Consider the following 17,360-nt stretch of genomic DNA (forward strand, 5'->3'; position numbering starts at 1 on the left):
GGTTCCCAGCATGGATTAACCGTGCATTATCATGTTTTCTAAGCTGGAAATCAGCAAAAATCCTCATCCATTTATAACTAATGGCCAACTGAGCATTTCTTGACCTCTCTCCGACCTTACAACGTGATTCTGTGATTTCATACAAGCGAGTAAGTCACTTGTTCCTAGCCTACAGTGCTCTCTAAAAGGTACCTCTGAGTAATTCACCTTCCATCTCTTGGGGACGCGGAGGCCATGATTCAGCATCTGCGCAGACAGCCTGTAGCCCGTTTGCTGCCTGGGCCTTTCTTCCACGTTAATGGGACCGTTGGTGTCCAGCTTCCATCCTGGTCCACCCTGCTCTGACGGAGTAGAGATCTGTCTATTCTGCTCTGCCCGATAGTGGTGGGTTTGGTAAATGAATGGCTGATCTGCTATCTCCCCCTCCCCTAAATCGAAAAGTCTGAGTTAGGCCTCTTCACGGCCTAACTCCACAGCAGCAAGCACAACCAGGGAGCCCATCACTTATTAACTGCATGTTCTCAGAGGGTTAATACCTGCACTCTGGTCTAATTTAATTACTAATATTAAGTGTGCGCCCTGGGCCAAGCGCTCGACTAAGCGTTTTACACGGGTCACTCCGCTTCACCTTCCCGACATGATGTGCAGCCATTTTTTTCAGAAGAGGAAACACAAGCACCTGCTGGAGGTCACGCGGCTGAGAAGCAGATGGCTCTGCTTGGCAGCTTTCCCAGAAGCCCACGCTACCCTGCGCTTCCTCCTTAGCCAAAGCAACAGGCAGAACTGCGCATCCCAGTTAAGCCTTATGGTAAGGACCATGTTACTGAAAAAGACGATGAATTCACATTCAAAGACTGCCCCACAGTATAAAACCCAGACGGACATTCCAAACGGCCACTGGTCCCCTCCTCTTTTAAAACAGCCTTGAGACAGAAGGAAAAAGGCATTTTAAAATGTGTTCAATTTTTACAGTGTGTGGGAAGCGACACGGTCTCATCAACGATGCTAACTCTTACTCCTGTGACATGTCAGCTGCCTTTTGTTTTTATACCAAAGGCTTAGAGGATTTAGACGTTTTGACCCAGACCCACAGGAGACACTAAACTTTGGAGCAATGACCACAACTTCAAACTCCAGTAATGTAAGACTTCATAAAACGGTGGTTTGCAAAGTCTATATGCGGAATCCAAATGAAAACCTCAGCGGCAAAGCTCTCATTTAGATGCTCCTCAACTTGTTTCTCTGAAAAAAAAAATGATAACCAGGCAACTCGGAATATGGAAACGATTATGGAAATGAAGCCGTCAGAAAACCACGCAAGTCGCTTTTATTTCTAGCTACATCTTAAGAGACAAGTCGTTGCCTGGCTTTTCGGGAACACGCCCCTCTTCCAGAAGGAAACGAGGTACAGGGAAGATGGGGAGAGTGATGTCTGCATTTTCGCTCTCCGTGGCCCATATAGAACAACCCTCTCTTCAGGAACCTCCCCAAGATGGGATTCAAACCTTAGTTTAGCCGCTTCCTTAGGAATGTCTGCATAGGGCATCATGTTTGTTCAGTGAAGTCAATAATTCATGGCAATGGCATATCAGGACAGCAAGAAAAATTTTAAATGTGTCTGTAATCTCTGGGGTTCACTTTAGCCATTCCCTTCTCTGCCTCTGCACTTGCTGCTCTGTCTCTGAAGCTGCCTCTTTCCCCACACGCCCACAGGTCTCATTTTCATACCTCATTCCCGTGCAAACATCACCTCATCAGACCCCCCTCCCTCGCAGCTCCCTAAGCGGAAGCAGCCGGATGCTGCACTCGGACCATTTGCCTTGACCTCTGATTTGCACCATATCTCACCATCTGACAATCTAGCTGGAGTCCTAGCTGCTCCCTCCAGCAAGAAGGTGCATTTAGGAAGGCATGCATTTTCTGTTGTTTTGACACACCCCTGGACCCTGGAAGAATGCCCAACACACACACACACACACAAACAAACACACATGGTCTCAGTAAATGGTTGTTAAATACAGACTTAAGTGAAGAGATCCCGCAGCCGCCCATGCCGCGTGACTCTAACCTTCTAACCAAGCTCGCCCTACTCCTCTCTTCCCCCATATGTCTGCCCTCTAATTTGAGCCTGAGCCTTTCATTTCCCTGGCTTGACTCGGCACCAAACCCTGCCAGCAGAGAGGTGTGAGGATGGTGTCTCCTGCCCTTGAATGTGGCTTCACGCGAGCAGAGAGTCTGGGTGGGCTGAAGAACAACCCCCCCCCCCACAGAGGCTCCCTTGAGTGCAGGCCTCAGAAATGAGGGTTCCTCTTTGAACATAACTTCAAAAGAGAAAAAGAGCCACTCGTCAAAGCCGGGCCAATCCAAGTCACAACACAAAGGTGGAATCGCAACCTGATCTGGATAAGTAGTTGGGGTGACGAGAAAGAGGTCCCCAGTGGACAAATCCCTAATAAATCACAGGAACACTTCTATTAAGGGAAGACTGGCATCCAGATCTTAGGGCTCTACCTAACGACCTCCTTTAAAAGACACCCCTTTCTGAAATATGGACACAGTAACTCTCCGGTTGAGAAATAACATTTCAGTCATATGACCAAATTCGATGTCAGCAGTCTGAAGCTCTGTTGATTGCCCAACTCTTGAAACCATGTGAGAAATAACATTTACTTCGTGACCTTCTGAAGCACTGTCACCACTCTGCTAATCATGTAAAAAAAAAGGGGGGGGCTGAAAAATCTCAAGAGAAGTACCCTTGAGAACTATAAAAGTCTTTAAAAGGGTGCTCTACACCCACTGTCACTGCTAAGAGGTTTAACAACTGCCCAGAGTGTGCATCCTAAAAGTCTAAGGAGATGTGAATAGAATAATCATTTTAATAGCAGTAACAGATCTATGTCAGTTCAGTAATTGTAACAAACGTACCACATGAATTTAGGCTTTAGCAGTGGTAGCTACTGTGTCCTCTGTATGGGAATATGAACTAGGAAGCCTGCTGCGTGCTCAACATTTCTGCAAATCTAAAATGCATTGTTCCTAAATGTTTTTTAAAAGTTAGAAACAAGGGAGAGGCTCCAACTCCATTCATTATATTTACATAACTTCTTAATAAAACTGAGAGCACCCGTTTCACCCCTGCCATGGTAAAATAAACAGGGAAGTAGCAATTTCTTAGAGTTTACACATCAGTCGATTGTGTCAGTAATAGAATAGTAGACACCCCTGATAATCTTAGATAAAGACAGTGCGTTTACTGCAGGGGTGCTTGCTAAAGGGAAGGCTGCCGCAGATCTAGCTCCTCATTTTATTATAGACACCCCATCATTTATCTCCAGTAAGCTGAGCCCTCATCCCTGTTACTAAGACTAAATCTTCAACTGGGACACCTAAAGTTATTCTGGCACAGACCTGTGCCCCTTACCAACAACAGTCTCCACGCTGTTTTCTGCACAGTCCATTAGGTCTCAAGGGAGAGGCCATACACAGGACCAACAAATGCCCACCTGCTGTGACTGGGAAAATCTTTAATAAAATGAGAACCTGGAGCTAAGGGGAATGACTCAGTCAAGTGCTTGCAAACGTAGGATCTGATTCAATAAAACTCATATACCTCTGAGTGTAGTGGTATATGCTTGGCATCCCAGAGCTGGGGGGGAGGAGACAAGAAAATTCCTGTGACTCACTGACCATAGCCTGGCCTAATTGGTTATCTCCTGGCTAATGAGAGGCCCTGTCCTCCCAAAGATGTAAAGTACATGCTAAGGATGACACTGGAGGTTGTCCTCTGACTTAACATGGGCATGTTCTCCCTCCCCCACCCCTTCTCTGTGCCTCTGTTTCTCTGTCTCTGTCTCTGTCTGTCTCTGTCTGTCTCTGTCTGTCTCTGTCTGTCTCTGTCTCTGTCTCTGTCTCTCTCTCTCTCTCTCTCTCTCTCTCTCTCTCTCTCTCTCTCTCTGTCTGTCTCTCTCTCTCAGAAATTGACATTCCCAAGTCATCATTAACTGAGAGATGGTGGCATTCAGGACAAACTGGAGACCAGACTCAGCAGAATAAACAGGTTATGGAGTCAGAACACACCCCAGACTCCTTTAGGCAGGGAGGGTAGCGTGAGATGTGTTGGGGAGTTCACCTATCACCATCTCTCCTGGGGAGTGGGTGGACTTACAGCATTTGGTACACACCACAGTTTCTGCCCCTGGACTTGTTTAATAAACATCGGTAATCAAAGCCATTGTTCCCCAGATGTTCCTGATGGCTAAGGATGGTCTTAAGCCCTTGAATAAACAAGAAGCAGCAGAAGCACAGTAAAGAGAGAAAAACACACGGATTTTATAGGATCAACAAATTCCCTGACTTTGTTTATCCAAACGTAATGTAAATCTTTAATTGTGTTTACTTGGTTATGACATTTTAACCCGTATCTAACTCATTAAGCTAGCAGAGATAGGTTTTAACCTTTGACCCTCATTTTTAAATGCTAGTCGAATTTTCAAATTAGTATTATTTATGTGTAACTCCTACGACAGACTTTAGATCACTATATAATCACATTTCAGTGGCTTCACTGTTCAAAAGAGTAGAGAATATAAAAATCAAAAGTGTAGACAGTTATACAGAAGGAAATACATTTCATAACCAAAGTTTTTTTATATATATAAGATATTTTGAAACTTTTGAGCAGCAGCCTTAACACCAATGGTTTCCCATGAGAGGGAAATTATATTTCCTCTTAGTATAAAGTCTACAACAGGCACATTTGTGGTCCAAACCTTTTTATCTTTATTTTCACCTAGCCGTGTACCACAGTCCCTCGTGTGGCCTTGTCTCTAGTCTCCAGAGGACGTTCAGGAGTCCCTGGCTCTGCCGGGCTTGTCCCACATCGCCCAGTGTCAGGTCACTGGTAGTCTGCAGTGATTCCTTCCTGCTTCCTGAAACCCTGTCCACCCAGGTAATTCTGGAATTCTTGTCCACCCAGGTAAGCACCTGAGCACAGCCTCGGTCTCTGCATAGAAAGGAGCACTTCAAGCCAATGCAGCTGCAGCAGCCAAGAGTTCTGACTGAGGCTTCAGAGATCCCAGGAAGGATACTTTCAATACCAAACAAATCCTCTAGAGTGGCATCCAGATCGAAGGGCTGCTTGTGCCAGGGAGGAGACTCCATCCCTCATAGGGAAGCTCCTGATGGTCTCCTCTTCATAACTCATGCTTTCCTGGCAGTAAGGTGCCAGCTGTGCAGTAAAGAGATAGGAGGGAGGGGGTCACGTTGACTTTCGGCCACTGTCTTCCCAGGTTGCTGCAGAGGTGCTGGCTCATTTCTACTGGACAGACCTCTCACGGGATAGCCTTGCCTGAGTGTTAGCTGCTTCTTACAGGCTCAGAATGAGCTATCCCTCTTGTGAATTCCCAGGAGTCAGTTCCCTGCCATTTGCTACTTTGTTGCGACCACTTTCCTGTGCATACATTCAGGAGGAGTCTGACCAACAACCCCTGGCGTCACATTCAGATGCACCATCCACATCCTTTAGGGAAAGATCTCGGATTAACAATTAAGCTGGGATGGGTGGCCAGTGAGCCCCAAGCGTCTGCCGCCCTGGCCCTGTTGCTGGGCCAGTGCCAGGATTACAAGGTCATGTCACTGTGCACAGTGTTTTATGTGGAGCCTTGGAGCAGAGCTCACATCCTTATGTTGCAAGGCAGCGTTACCCGTGGCGCCTCCTCTGCAGCCCAAAGCACTGGTTCAGTGTAGTTTCTAGAATTAGACTCTCTTAACAGGTGTGTCAAAAACACATTAGAAATTACGCTGTGTAAGCATTTCCTGGTGTGTCTCTCTTCACCATCAAATCATGAGTGTCTTGGGGCACAAATGATGTCTGTGCAATACTTGGAAAAGACAGACAGGCTGAGAAATACACAGCCCCCTCTCCTAAGGCCGTCAACATCCTCCACTAAATATTCATGTGCAACCCCATGTCTAAGGTTGTTGTAAGCAGAGATGGTGTCCTTCTGTCTCCCACTTGGAAACACAAACACAAAGTCTGTTTGGGAACAGCCACTGATTTTGTAATGCATTTGGTCTGAAGAATTCCCAAGTCCTGTTTCCAGCCTTCTTTTCATAGTTCGAAGCCAACAACGGATGGTATCTACTTGACACGCCCATGCTTGCCCAGTGACCAGATTCTCCTGTGTTTTCCTCACCGTCCTCCACATTCAGTCTTCTGTTTTTCTACCAGCCTTGAACTGTAGATAGCCTTGGACTTGTTTTTCAGTCCTCTATTCCTTGGCCCTTGAACTCCCTTCCATGAAAAGAGTATTGTTCGAGCCGGAGAGATGGCTCAGAGGTCACGAGCACTGGCTGCACTTCCAGAGGACCTAGGTTAGATTCTTAGCACCGGCATGTTGGCTCACAACCATCTCTAACTCCAATTCCAGGGGATCTGATGCCCTCTTCTGACATCTGTGATGTCACACATGGTGCACAGAGACATACGGTATATGTGGTGCATAAGCACACACAAGACACACTTTCAGACGTGTCTACAAGGATCCCAACAACAACAGTACTCAATGGATCTCGACTCTTGCCAAGCACGGTGGCATAACCTTATGGATCCTAACTGGGTCCTCTCCCTGGATAGTTGTTTCCTGGACTTCCTCAGCATCTCACTTGACCTTCTCATGGCTGCACTAAAGGACCCCATTCTCCACTGCTAAGAAGCCCCCTGTTCTGCATTTGACACTAAGCTAATGGTTGTTTCTAACTCCTCTGCCCCTAACTATAGATAGCACAAACTATTAAATTGTGCTTTATCTTTTCATGTGTATGTGAGTGTGAGTGAGTGTGTTACATGTTTGTGTTCATCTGCATGTGCAATGCAGACAATCTAGAATCAGGAATCTCTCCACATATTATTTCAAAAAAGGACTCTCATCAGCCAAGAAGTTTATCCAATAGGCGAGGCGAGGGGGCCAGTGGGCTCCAGAGGCCCAGCTTTCCCCATCCCCCATCTCACCATCGACGCAGCGCTGTACCTGACTTTTTAAGGAGGTTCTGGGATCAAACTCAGCTCTTCAGGAATGCAAGGCAATCTCTTTACCAACCCTGCCATCTTCTCAGCCCAGATGATTTCTTTTGTTTCTTGCAAAGTTGTAACCTTGTAGCCCAGACCCTGCTCTCCCAACCTCCTTGTAGCTGGGTGACCCAGGAAATGTGCTCTGCACAATCAGCCCTGAAACACAAAGCTGGGGTGTGTCCCTCTAGCTTCTTCCCCACCTGGGCCCAGCACGGAGCACAGAAGCAAAGACGAGACCCCGAGACATCAAAGATGAATACAACCATGGACTCATGTCCATGGAGAGGGAATCAATACTTAAAAATACTTACAGCAACTTGGTGCCACAAAATGAAAATGCAGGACAGGTGGAGTCTCTGAAAGTACACTGATCTTCAGCAGAAATGCTTTCTTTTCTTTTTCCTTTTTGTTTCTTTATTGGTGCGGTGGCCTGAACCCAGTGCTTTGCAAAGGCTAAGCAAGCTTGTTACCATTGAGCCACACCTCCCTGTTTTAAGCAGATTTGATAAGCAATGCAGTGTGTTCTACTTAAGCAGAAAGAAAGGAGCCCTTAAGCTCGAACTTGCAACAGTAATGAATGGCCCTGAACAAGAAGGAAAGATAAACTTCTGTTATATTCAGGTCACCACACTTGAGACGTCCTTGCTTGCGGCTCCAGATGAAGGATTAGAAAGAAGCAGAGCTTGAGGGAGTGGCTGCTCCTTGTGGCTTTTAGTAATGTACTACCAGAGAGAGATCTCAGGTGAGCCAAGGTAGAGAGGAATGGAAAGCATCTAGTGGCTGAGGGACTCGAGGAGCATGGCTGCCTCTCTAACCTCAGAGAGTGGGAATTTTCACGAAGCACTCACGGTCATTACAAGGCCTTTTAGATGCTCCAGCAGGGAGGAAGGCTTACAGGGGATGAGAGTCGGGGTGCATCCCTCCTCCCACGGCCACATCTCAGAAAACCTCAAAGTAGATGCTGACAGGAGAACGGGAGAGAGAGAGAGGCAAGCATAAGCATCCAAGCCAGAAAATAGGCACGCTTGAGAACTGGACCCAGAACGGAACTCACATGTGGTAGCTATCATGTCGAATTCACTAGGAGCAAAACAAACAACAAAAACAAAACACAAGAAACTGTATTGGCAAGAGAGCCGCAGCTTGGTCTGGAAAGGCTCGTGCCTGTCCTCTGTCACGGGCCACGTGGGTTTCAACACTCACATTAGATGCGGCCGGAGAGCATCAAGGTCAGAGTCCGGACTCTGGAAGGGCACCTTCACAGTTCACTCCTCTGTGGGAGAGCTCATAACTCCTGCTCAGCGTTTGCAGGTCCACGCTGATGCTACTTGTCTCCGAGCGTTCTGACTGTGAGCTCTAACTGTGTCGGTTTTTTTCTTTTTTTCATTTTTTCTCTATAGTATGGGCAAATTCACCATCCAATACGAGAAAAGGAAGCACTGGTATTTGGAACAGATTAGAGAAGGCGTGGCCGGCGCTGGCTAGTCCTCACAACGCAATGGGGGTAGGATAGTGAAGAACTATCTGCTGACCCTGCATCAGAGGTAGACTCTTTCTTCTAGAAATGGCTCTGTCCGACATCCGCTGAACTATCCCTTGGCCCTTTCTTTTCCTCAAAAAAAAAACTGGCATACTTTTTAAAAGCATACAAGGTTACCAAAAGGACCAAATAGAATGCTTCAGAAGGCAGCACATGGGCACACCCTCAAGAAGACTGGCGAGGAAAGCCAAAAGGCACAGGGATGGCAAAACTGCCTCTGTTCACACAGAGTAGGGTCTTTTGTGTCGAGAACTCTACAGAGCCAATGAGTCTCAGAATGAATAAGCGGATACACTTGTCGGAGTGTATTCTGCAGAACAGAAGGCAGCAACACAAAGCACATTCATTTCCAGACGCCCACAGTGAACAATCCCAACGATTAGGAAAGCAATTACATTCACAATATCATCGAAACAGAGCCAAACACCAAGAAGTAAGCTCAGTCAAGGCCACGGAAGCTTGTTCACAGAAGACAATAGAATGCTGTTGGGAGAAATTAAAGAAGGCACGGATAAGAAATGGAAAAAAAAAAAAGGACACTCAAAGTAATCAACAGATTCAATTCAAATAAGACAAAACAAAAAGCTTTGAAACTCATATGGAATTGCTAAATGCTCAAATGATCTTAGGAAAGATCAAAGTTAGAGAAGTCACACTTTCTTATTTCAAACTATATTACAAAGCTACTGCAACTAAAATGGTACGGTACTGGCAAAAGACAGACGCAAAGACCAAAGGAACAGAAAAGGGAGTCCAGAAATACCTGCCTGCATAATCAGCCAACTGGGCTTTGACAAGAATATAAAGAGGGGAAAATTCATTCTTTGACAAACAGCTCTATTCACATTGCCTGTGGGCAGGGCCTTAGAAGCCTTGCTTATCAATTAGAAAGCCACCAGGCTTCTTTGTGCCTTTATTTGCCCATCTGCAAAATGGAGGCAATAAGAAAGCCTTCTTCCTAAGGCTATTGGGACATTCAGTGTATTCAGAACATCCCCACACTCTGTTGACTTGACTGCTGCTATCATCAGCTGGGCCTAAATACAGAGATTCACTCTGGAGGCTCAGCTTTTTGGTTAGTGAAGGGAGACAAAATGGAGCACAGGCTGTTGGGATGAAGTGCACGTCACAGTGGTGCACAGTCCTGTTCCCTTCAAAGTCTAGAGAGAGTCGAGAGACCCCCAGGCTGGCTGTGGAAGTGAGGGGTGGGTCCAAAAGAGAGCGTCAGGGAGGAAAAACAGAGGGACCAATTTGCTCTGACTCATGGGTGGGGGCGGGGTGGGGTGGCCATCAGAACAGCCTGCGCCTGCTCTCCGTCCCCCTGTGTTCAGAGCCCAGTTGATACTTGCTGATACTTTGTTATCACCAGTGGGGGGGAAAAAAAAAGCTCTGGGTGGCTACAAGAGAAGGGACTTTGTAGCCCTCTGCCTGAGTCCTTGAGGACAGTTCCCAATTTACAGTGAGTGAATTTAGGATCTTTTCTTTTTTTAACTTTACCATAGTACACAGTGATGCCCATTCCACAGCAACTGTGAATTTCAAATTGTGAATTTGGACAGTTTTCCTAGGCTAGACCTATATATTGTGATGGCCTCTCCCACCGCCAGGCAGTTCACAGCTTCCAGCTATCTGAAATCTGTGCTGGACAGTGTACGGTGTCACTAAGAGATGGCACTTGGTGGGTGGGGTATATCAGAGGCATTTCAACTCCCAGTTACTGCAGGGTTATCGGAACACAAAATTCAAGCTTTTGCTGACCCTGCCTGCATTGGAGCTGCTTATTGAAATGCACATCTCTGAGCTTTCAGTGAGTTCCCGACCCTGCCCCTCTGATCACACTGGGAAGATGCTAGAGCGAGAGAGAGGCTACAGATGGGGCCCTAATTCACTCTGGTCGGCTCCCCTCTTTCTGGCCCTTTTCATTGTACTAACCATCAAAATCTCTTGCTTTAGTCAATTTTCTCCTCATATAAGAAATAGAATATACAAAATTGCTCTCTATAATGATGTTAATGCCTTCCACAAGCTTTTTACTGATTCCAGAAGAAATATGATCTGGCTGTGATAAAAAAAGAAAATATCAATTTTATAAGTGCATCTCTTCTTTAAAAATTTGCCCAAAGTTTCTCAGAAAAAAAGCTCTTTTGACGAAAGGAAATTAAACTCATTACAGAAAACAGCAGTAATTAGCCACTGTTCCTATTTCAGAGCAAACTCGGAAGAGAGTCTACATCTGTCCAGTGCAACAAATGATTAACTCTTACAAGGCAAGAGACTTCATTTATCTGACAATGACAAATTAAAGTGGAAATGAATGGGAAAACTCCTGGGACTCTCCATGGAAGTGTAACTTTCTGCCTTCTTTGGCTTTCCTCTGGTTGATCCCGGGATCTGAACTCATGGCGAGCCACAGACACATGCCGGGCAGGTTCCAGGACTCCTAGAGATCACCCACTCTCTGATTCCTGTCTTCCCTGCCCATACAAAGACATTATAAAGCTGTAAATTCCCTCAGAAAGCTCATAATAGAGAGCAGTAGGCTTCAGCTAGGGCTAATTCCATCCTCCTCCCAGAGAAACCCGAAGACACTGAGAGACACTGTCAATGACTAAGGACACAGCATGGAACCCATGCAGGCCAGCCCAGAGGCATGGGCTGTGGCTGAGAGCTACAGAACCAGGAAGGGAGACAGACAGAGTAGCCAGGGAGGGGTCCTTCATGGCAGGGAGACTGGCTGCTCTGGACAAAGAAGAAGAAACGTTCATGATAACAGGAATCTACTCTGTGATGGCCAGAACCCTGCACATATACACAAGAAGATTCTTCTTGGGTCTTACATTACAACTGTCATTTTATAACACACAGTCAAATATTGAGGTGTGTGTGTGTGTGTGTGTGTGTGTGTGTGTTTACTTTCCAGTTCTGTTTTTGGAGAGTTACAGAAACCATCACAAGCCAGGCAACAAGGGACACATGAGCTTTGCACATGTCGATGTCTTCCGTCTCTTCTCCCATCACACGTTGTATCACTAGGCTCATTCCCCTGACATCCTGCAACTTTGTACTGCCCCATTCCCACCTGGGGGCACTGCGGCTGAGGGCTAGTCTCAGTAATGTTGCAATGTGTAGGGGTAATTTGCCAAGAAGGCTGATTTTAGGTCTCTCTGTCTCTCTCTGTTTCTCTCTGTCTCTCCGTCTGTCTGTCTGTCTCTCTCTCTCTCTCTCTCTCTCTCACACACACACACACACACACACTCACACATACATACCACACATACACAACTCTATGAGATGAAAGTACATCACTTTATGATATGTGTATTGAGATCAGTATAGCAAAACATCACATCAAAGCCTTAAATATACAGTTTTAAAAGGAGAAAATCGCATTATCTCCTAAAAGAAAGGATGTACTAGTTTAGAGAAAGTGCAAGATGGACCTGAAACATATTGTGGCAAAAAAGAAAAAAAGGAAGAAAGGAAGGAAAGGAAAGGGAAGGGAAGGAAAGAAAGGGAAGGAAGGAAGGAAATAAGACTCAATAAATGACAAAAATGCAAGACCAAGCACCACAGAATTTCCAGTGAGTACAATATAAAAATCAAAATAAACACAAACATAAGATTTCAACATACTGAATACAAAAGGAGTCTCTTGAACGTTTCCTACTGTAGGTGAGTGGAAGCATGAGAAGGCGCATTCCTCCTTAGAGGAGACTGCCAACTTACTCACAGAGGAGGGGTGGAGATGATGAGTCACCCCTGGCAACCGTCACAGACATGACTGACTCTTGCAGAAGCCATTGGCACAAGGCAACTCTCATGTGGACGGTCAGTGAGGAACAGCCCATTAACAGAGTCTAGAATCCTTCCCAATAAACAACAATAAACTCAGAAATGAAGACAGGCTGGTTTAAGGTAGAGCAACCTGGTGGACAAAAAATAAAATGGTGATCAAGGTCACTATCCCACAGATGAGACAGGATGGCTACGCTCTGGTGTAAGAGTCCAAGAATGGAGTTTTAGTCTGCAACACTTTGACTAGCAGTCAGGACTTGAATCTTGAAGCGAGGCCAAGGGATTGCCTTAAGGTTTACTCATGAAACACATTCTCTTCTTTTACTAAGGCTGCACATTTGCTTGGAAGGCCTTTGGCCAACCCTGCATGCTTACTCGAGGCTAATATGACATCCAACCCGGACCTGCCACTGGCCAAGCCGCCCCTTTATAATGCTACAAGTCAGCACATGGTTGAGTCAAAGCCAGGGCTAGAAAACCCCAGCCTAGTGTCTCAGGAACAATAGACACAAGACTGTGAGATGAGCAGACAGATAGCCTGCCTCACAATCTTAGGAAAGAATAAGGCTGGCTGTTCTGGTGGGCGGCATACAGCCTGTCACGTCTGATGGGCGGGGGATAAGACCTCTGAGAAGGGGGATGATATCAGGAGTCATGGGACAAAGCGTAGGCAAACAGGACAAGTTAGAGGACAGGAGTTACACAGCCAAACCACAAGAGGGAATAAAGACAATCTAGGCCTGGAGGACCGTGATGAGGAGGTGGCTACAACCCAGGGTATGGGAACCTTTCCCTTAGGTGAAACTACTCTCCTGGCTCCTGTTATGTGGAACCCTTTGACTGAAAGGATCAATCATCAAGGACCAGGCTCCGATCCTGCTTTCACTTTGCAGAGTGAGCCTTAAAACCTAAAGGCATCAGGAAGTCACAGGGCATGACAGAGAAAGCTGATGCGGGGGCCCAGTGCCACGTCTACCCTGTCCAAACTTCTGTTCCCATTCTCTTCCCGGCTGTAAGAGGGCAGCTGGCTCCTGGGGTTCGTCCACCTTGAACTGAGGGGAGAGATGGCCTTTCGCTTTAAGGAGCCCTGGAACTTTGCTCTGGTCTCCCCTTCCCTTGATGCGGTTAGGTAATCTCCGTTCAGCAATTAACTTCCTACTCAGGCCAGTTTCTTAAGCTCTCCTTACAATTCCCAACCTGAAGTCTAATGTGACCTCAAGGAACAGAAGAGAGGCTGGAAGGGAGAGGACAATGATGTCCACTCGGTCCTGAAGACAACCACAGGAAAATACTGACACGCATGTAACCAGCAGCTGAGTGAATCAACCCGGAATGGTCCACATCGGATGCCCTGCCTCTTTAATTTCCTTCCCAGGATGGTCCACATCTGGATGCCCCGCCTCTTTAATTCCCCAGTATAAGATCCCTCTCAGAGTACAATGCTCATATATAAGACTTAACAGGACCTATCAGTAACTCATGTAGGTAAATGGACAAGGAATTATAATCCCCATCACATAGATTACCAAACCAACTTTAAAAAAGAGAACAAGTCATATATTTAAAGTCACATATCCCACAAAGATGATGGGCTGCCACAAATACCCAGACTCTCACATTCCAAATATCTCCACCCCATCACTTACAAAAGCACATGCTCTAGGCCAGCGGTTCTCAGCCTGCCTAACGCTGCAACCCTTTAATAACGTTCCCCATGCTGTGGCGACCCCCAACCTTAAGACTGTTTTCATTGTTGCTTCATAACTGTAATTTTGCTACTCTTATAAACTGCAATGTGAATATCTGATAAGCAGGTGGTCTTCGGTGACCCCTGCAAAAGGGTCCTTCAACCATCCAGTCGGTACACGACACACAGGATGAGCACCACAGCTTTAGGTGGTTACAGAGAGATTCCCCATCTTCACTGCCTCCTCTCGCCCAAGACAAGGGTGATGTATCATCAGGACCAAGAGGAGAAGGGTTTGGTGCCTACCGAGAGCAGCAGACAGGCAGGGCAGGCCTGTTGTGGGCCGGAGATGCAATGTCCCCATAGGTACTGGCACTGTGGAGGTCAAAGCCTAGCTGGAGGAAGTGGGTTTCCGGGGGACCCACGAGGTTTATAGCCGTGTTTCTTGCCCCCTCTCTGTGTCCCGCTCCCCCAATGTGAGCAAGCAGACCCTGTTCCTGATCCTATCACCAAATGGGCTGTGCTCTCAAATCATAAATCTCCCTCCGGAACTTCCTGTCAAGCCTGTGGTCACAGCACTGAAGAAAAAAGGAAATAATCCCAGGTCCTTATCCAGGACCTGTCTCATGTCCACATGAGAGAAGTGTGGGCGCTTAAGTCACCTGTGGAACAATGGACAACCGCGGCAGCGTTTATGTGAATGTCAGGTCTTTATTGTTTAGGAAGGGTACTCTTTGTATGTGGGAGACCCTCTTGTTTTCTCTTTTAATCTTGGGAGTTGAGTGTAATCTTCAGTTTTACAGATGAGCAAATTAAGGTCTAGGGAGGTAAAACAATGTGCCTAAGATGGCAAAGCCAGCCTGGCTGGGAAGCCTTGGTCTTCCCCGTATCCCACATTAATAATACCACAGGTCTGGTCTGAGCCATTTAGAAGCTTACACTCAGACTTAAACCCTCCCTCTGCTGGGCATATCACAAGCCAGAAAGCATTTGAACTAATGTAGATGCCATGCACAGTGGCTAACGGCTCATCTGAGTTATATCAATTCACACTCACATTGTAATGATTTATCCCTTGCCCCAGCCCAAAAATGAAAGAGGCTGACCTAGGTTATGATGGATGCTGATCCTTAGGGGAAAGACGGGAGCTCAGGGAAAAAGCAGGCCACCCTTAGGCAAGAGTGTTCGACTTTCTGAGAATTAATTTCATTTGCTTCCTGGTTCTAAATAACATGTGATTTTGGAGAGAGAGAGAGAGAGAGAGAGAGAGAGAGAGAGAGAGAGAGAGAGAGAAGAAATTAACATTGTAACATCTCAAGTCCATATGAAACTACCTGAAAAATCATCTCATATTTAATGTTTTCATTCATGAAAATGTATGTAAATCAGTTTCTGTTAAACATCTTATAAAACAGCAAGTCCCAAGTAGAATTGATCTGATATAAAGACTTGCACTTGCTGAATGCGTTCAGCAAGATATAGAAGACTGGTATTTCTCTCTAGATCAAAAAAAAGCAACAAGGTTTTGAATACTGAAGAATAATTTAAAAAAATAATAGGAAGAAATTTCCTAAACAATCCATTTCACTGGCTATACGGTAGTGACAAGCAATGCAAGTATTGTCCCATGGTTAGAGATACAGGGTCACTGGGACTCAAGGTTTAGGGCCCACCTAACGGGCAGCATTTGTCTGTTAGAGTTTTTTAGAATAGCTTAGTTTGCTCAGACAAGCAGTATTAAACTGAGCCAAGGCTGTCCTGACCAAGTCCCTTCCGGTGGGAGCAGAGAGGGGAATTCTAATCACATGTCCACTGGACTCAAATCATCACACAAATTTGAACCCAAACCTCACTGGTAGCAAGATTAGTAACTATTGGTAGAGTGGAAACCCAAGAACTTTCTTTAGCAATTCAAGCGCGGGGCATTAAGAGAATTCTGGCCATGCGCTCAAAGTTCACACACTTGCAAAAAGGAGTCTGTCTAGGTCTAACATTCACTTTGTCCTCAGACTTACAAACTCCAAAAAGGAGCCCTGAAAATCCCAGTCTTACTGCTAACGTGACCAAGAGTTAAGAGTTAGGCAGGAGAAAACTGTACAATGACGGGCAAATTACAAAGCATTTAGGGGAAATCATTCCATTTACAAATTAACCTCTAAGTGCTTTGGAGGGCCATTTCCATGATCCCATTAATAAAACCAAATTGTTTCCAATATTCAGTCAGTCCTCAAATCACAAGCCTGAGAAAATTCTAAGTTTCTGATAGCCGCGATGGAGAAGGCAATGAAGAAACTGCTACAAAACAAAGCACTGTTGTGGCCTGTGGTGTGGGAGATCCAAGGGACCTTTGGCTCATCCCGCACAACTCTGATAGTGTTCAGAGCTGGTTGTGGTTACTTGAGATGCACGTACTGGGCTCGAGCTCCCCCACCCCACCCCCCACCTCCCGCAACAGATCGGCCACCACACCGGTGAAACTTCAAGGTGGAAAATATCACCTCCCAGGGTTCCCGGGGAGAACCCGTTTCCCATCACCATTCAACTTCCCAGAGTTTGGAAAGAAGCGTCCCTCCGCGTGGCGCGATGGAGTTGAGTTTCCCTGCTTACCCCCCCCCCCCCGCCCCATTCAGTCCGCTGCGGAGGCCAATGCAGCCGGGCTTTTGCATCTGCATTGCTTTTTTGCTCTAGGAAAACACGAAGTGGGAAAGGGTAGGGTACACCACAAACCGTGGGGAAAGTTCCGCCCCAGGAGTTTGGAGAAATGGATTAGAAACCAGAGAACCCCAAAAAGCCCCGGCCGACAGCGGCTCCGGGAATCCCCATCCCGCACCGCGCACCGCACTCACCGCTATCGCTCGCCCGCGCCGTCCAGCCCGGGAGCCGAGAGTCCCGCCGCTGTCGCATGCCCTCGGGGGAGCGCGACGGGGCGAGCGGGCTCGGGCCAGCCAGCAGCGGAGGACGCGGAGCAGGCGCTAGTCTGCCTGCTCTCCAGCGTCCGCGGCGACGCGCCGGGAGTCCCGGGCAACTTTGCTAGGACGAGGGGGTGGAGAGGTGGAGGGCGGCCCGGTCCCGCCCGCCAGCCGGCCCGGCGGTGCTCTGCAAGTTCCCACGGGAGCGCGCCCCCAGCCGGCCAAGCTCGGATCGCGCGGCAGAGAGCCAGCCAGCGGTCCAGGGAGAAGCTTCCTCTGCAGAAGTTTGGCTGGGGACCTGGTGCCCACAGAGTGGCCAGCTCTGAGAGGCTACCTAAGGTTTCCTAAGAAGACAGTAGC

General features: G+C 46.9%; 1 protein-coding gene across 2 annotated transcripts in view; it reads right to left on the reverse strand.

Moving 5' to 3' along the window:
* Window positions 1-17,155, reverse strand: part of Lpar3 (lysophosphatidic acid receptor 3) — a 67,011-nt gene extending 49,856 nt beyond the window's left edge. Inside the window, exon 1 of one of the 2 annotated variants that reach the window (XM_052178998.1) lies at window positions 16,938-17,155. The gene's annotated coding sequence lies outside the window, so the exon portion shown is untranslated. Of the gene's footprint in view, window positions 1-15,197; window positions 15,279-16,937 lie in introns of those variants that run through there. The other variant, XM_052178999.1, reaches the window with a different exon arrangement.
* Window positions 17,156-17,360: the final 205 nt, after the last annotated feature.

The sequence above is a fragment of the Apodemus sylvaticus genome, chromosome 4 (genome assembly GCF_947179515.1).
Source record: "Apodemus sylvaticus chromosome 4, mApoSyl1.1, whole genome shotgun sequence".
NCBI classification, from domain to species: Eukaryota; Metazoa; Chordata; class Mammalia; order Rodentia; family Muridae; genus Apodemus; species Apodemus sylvaticus.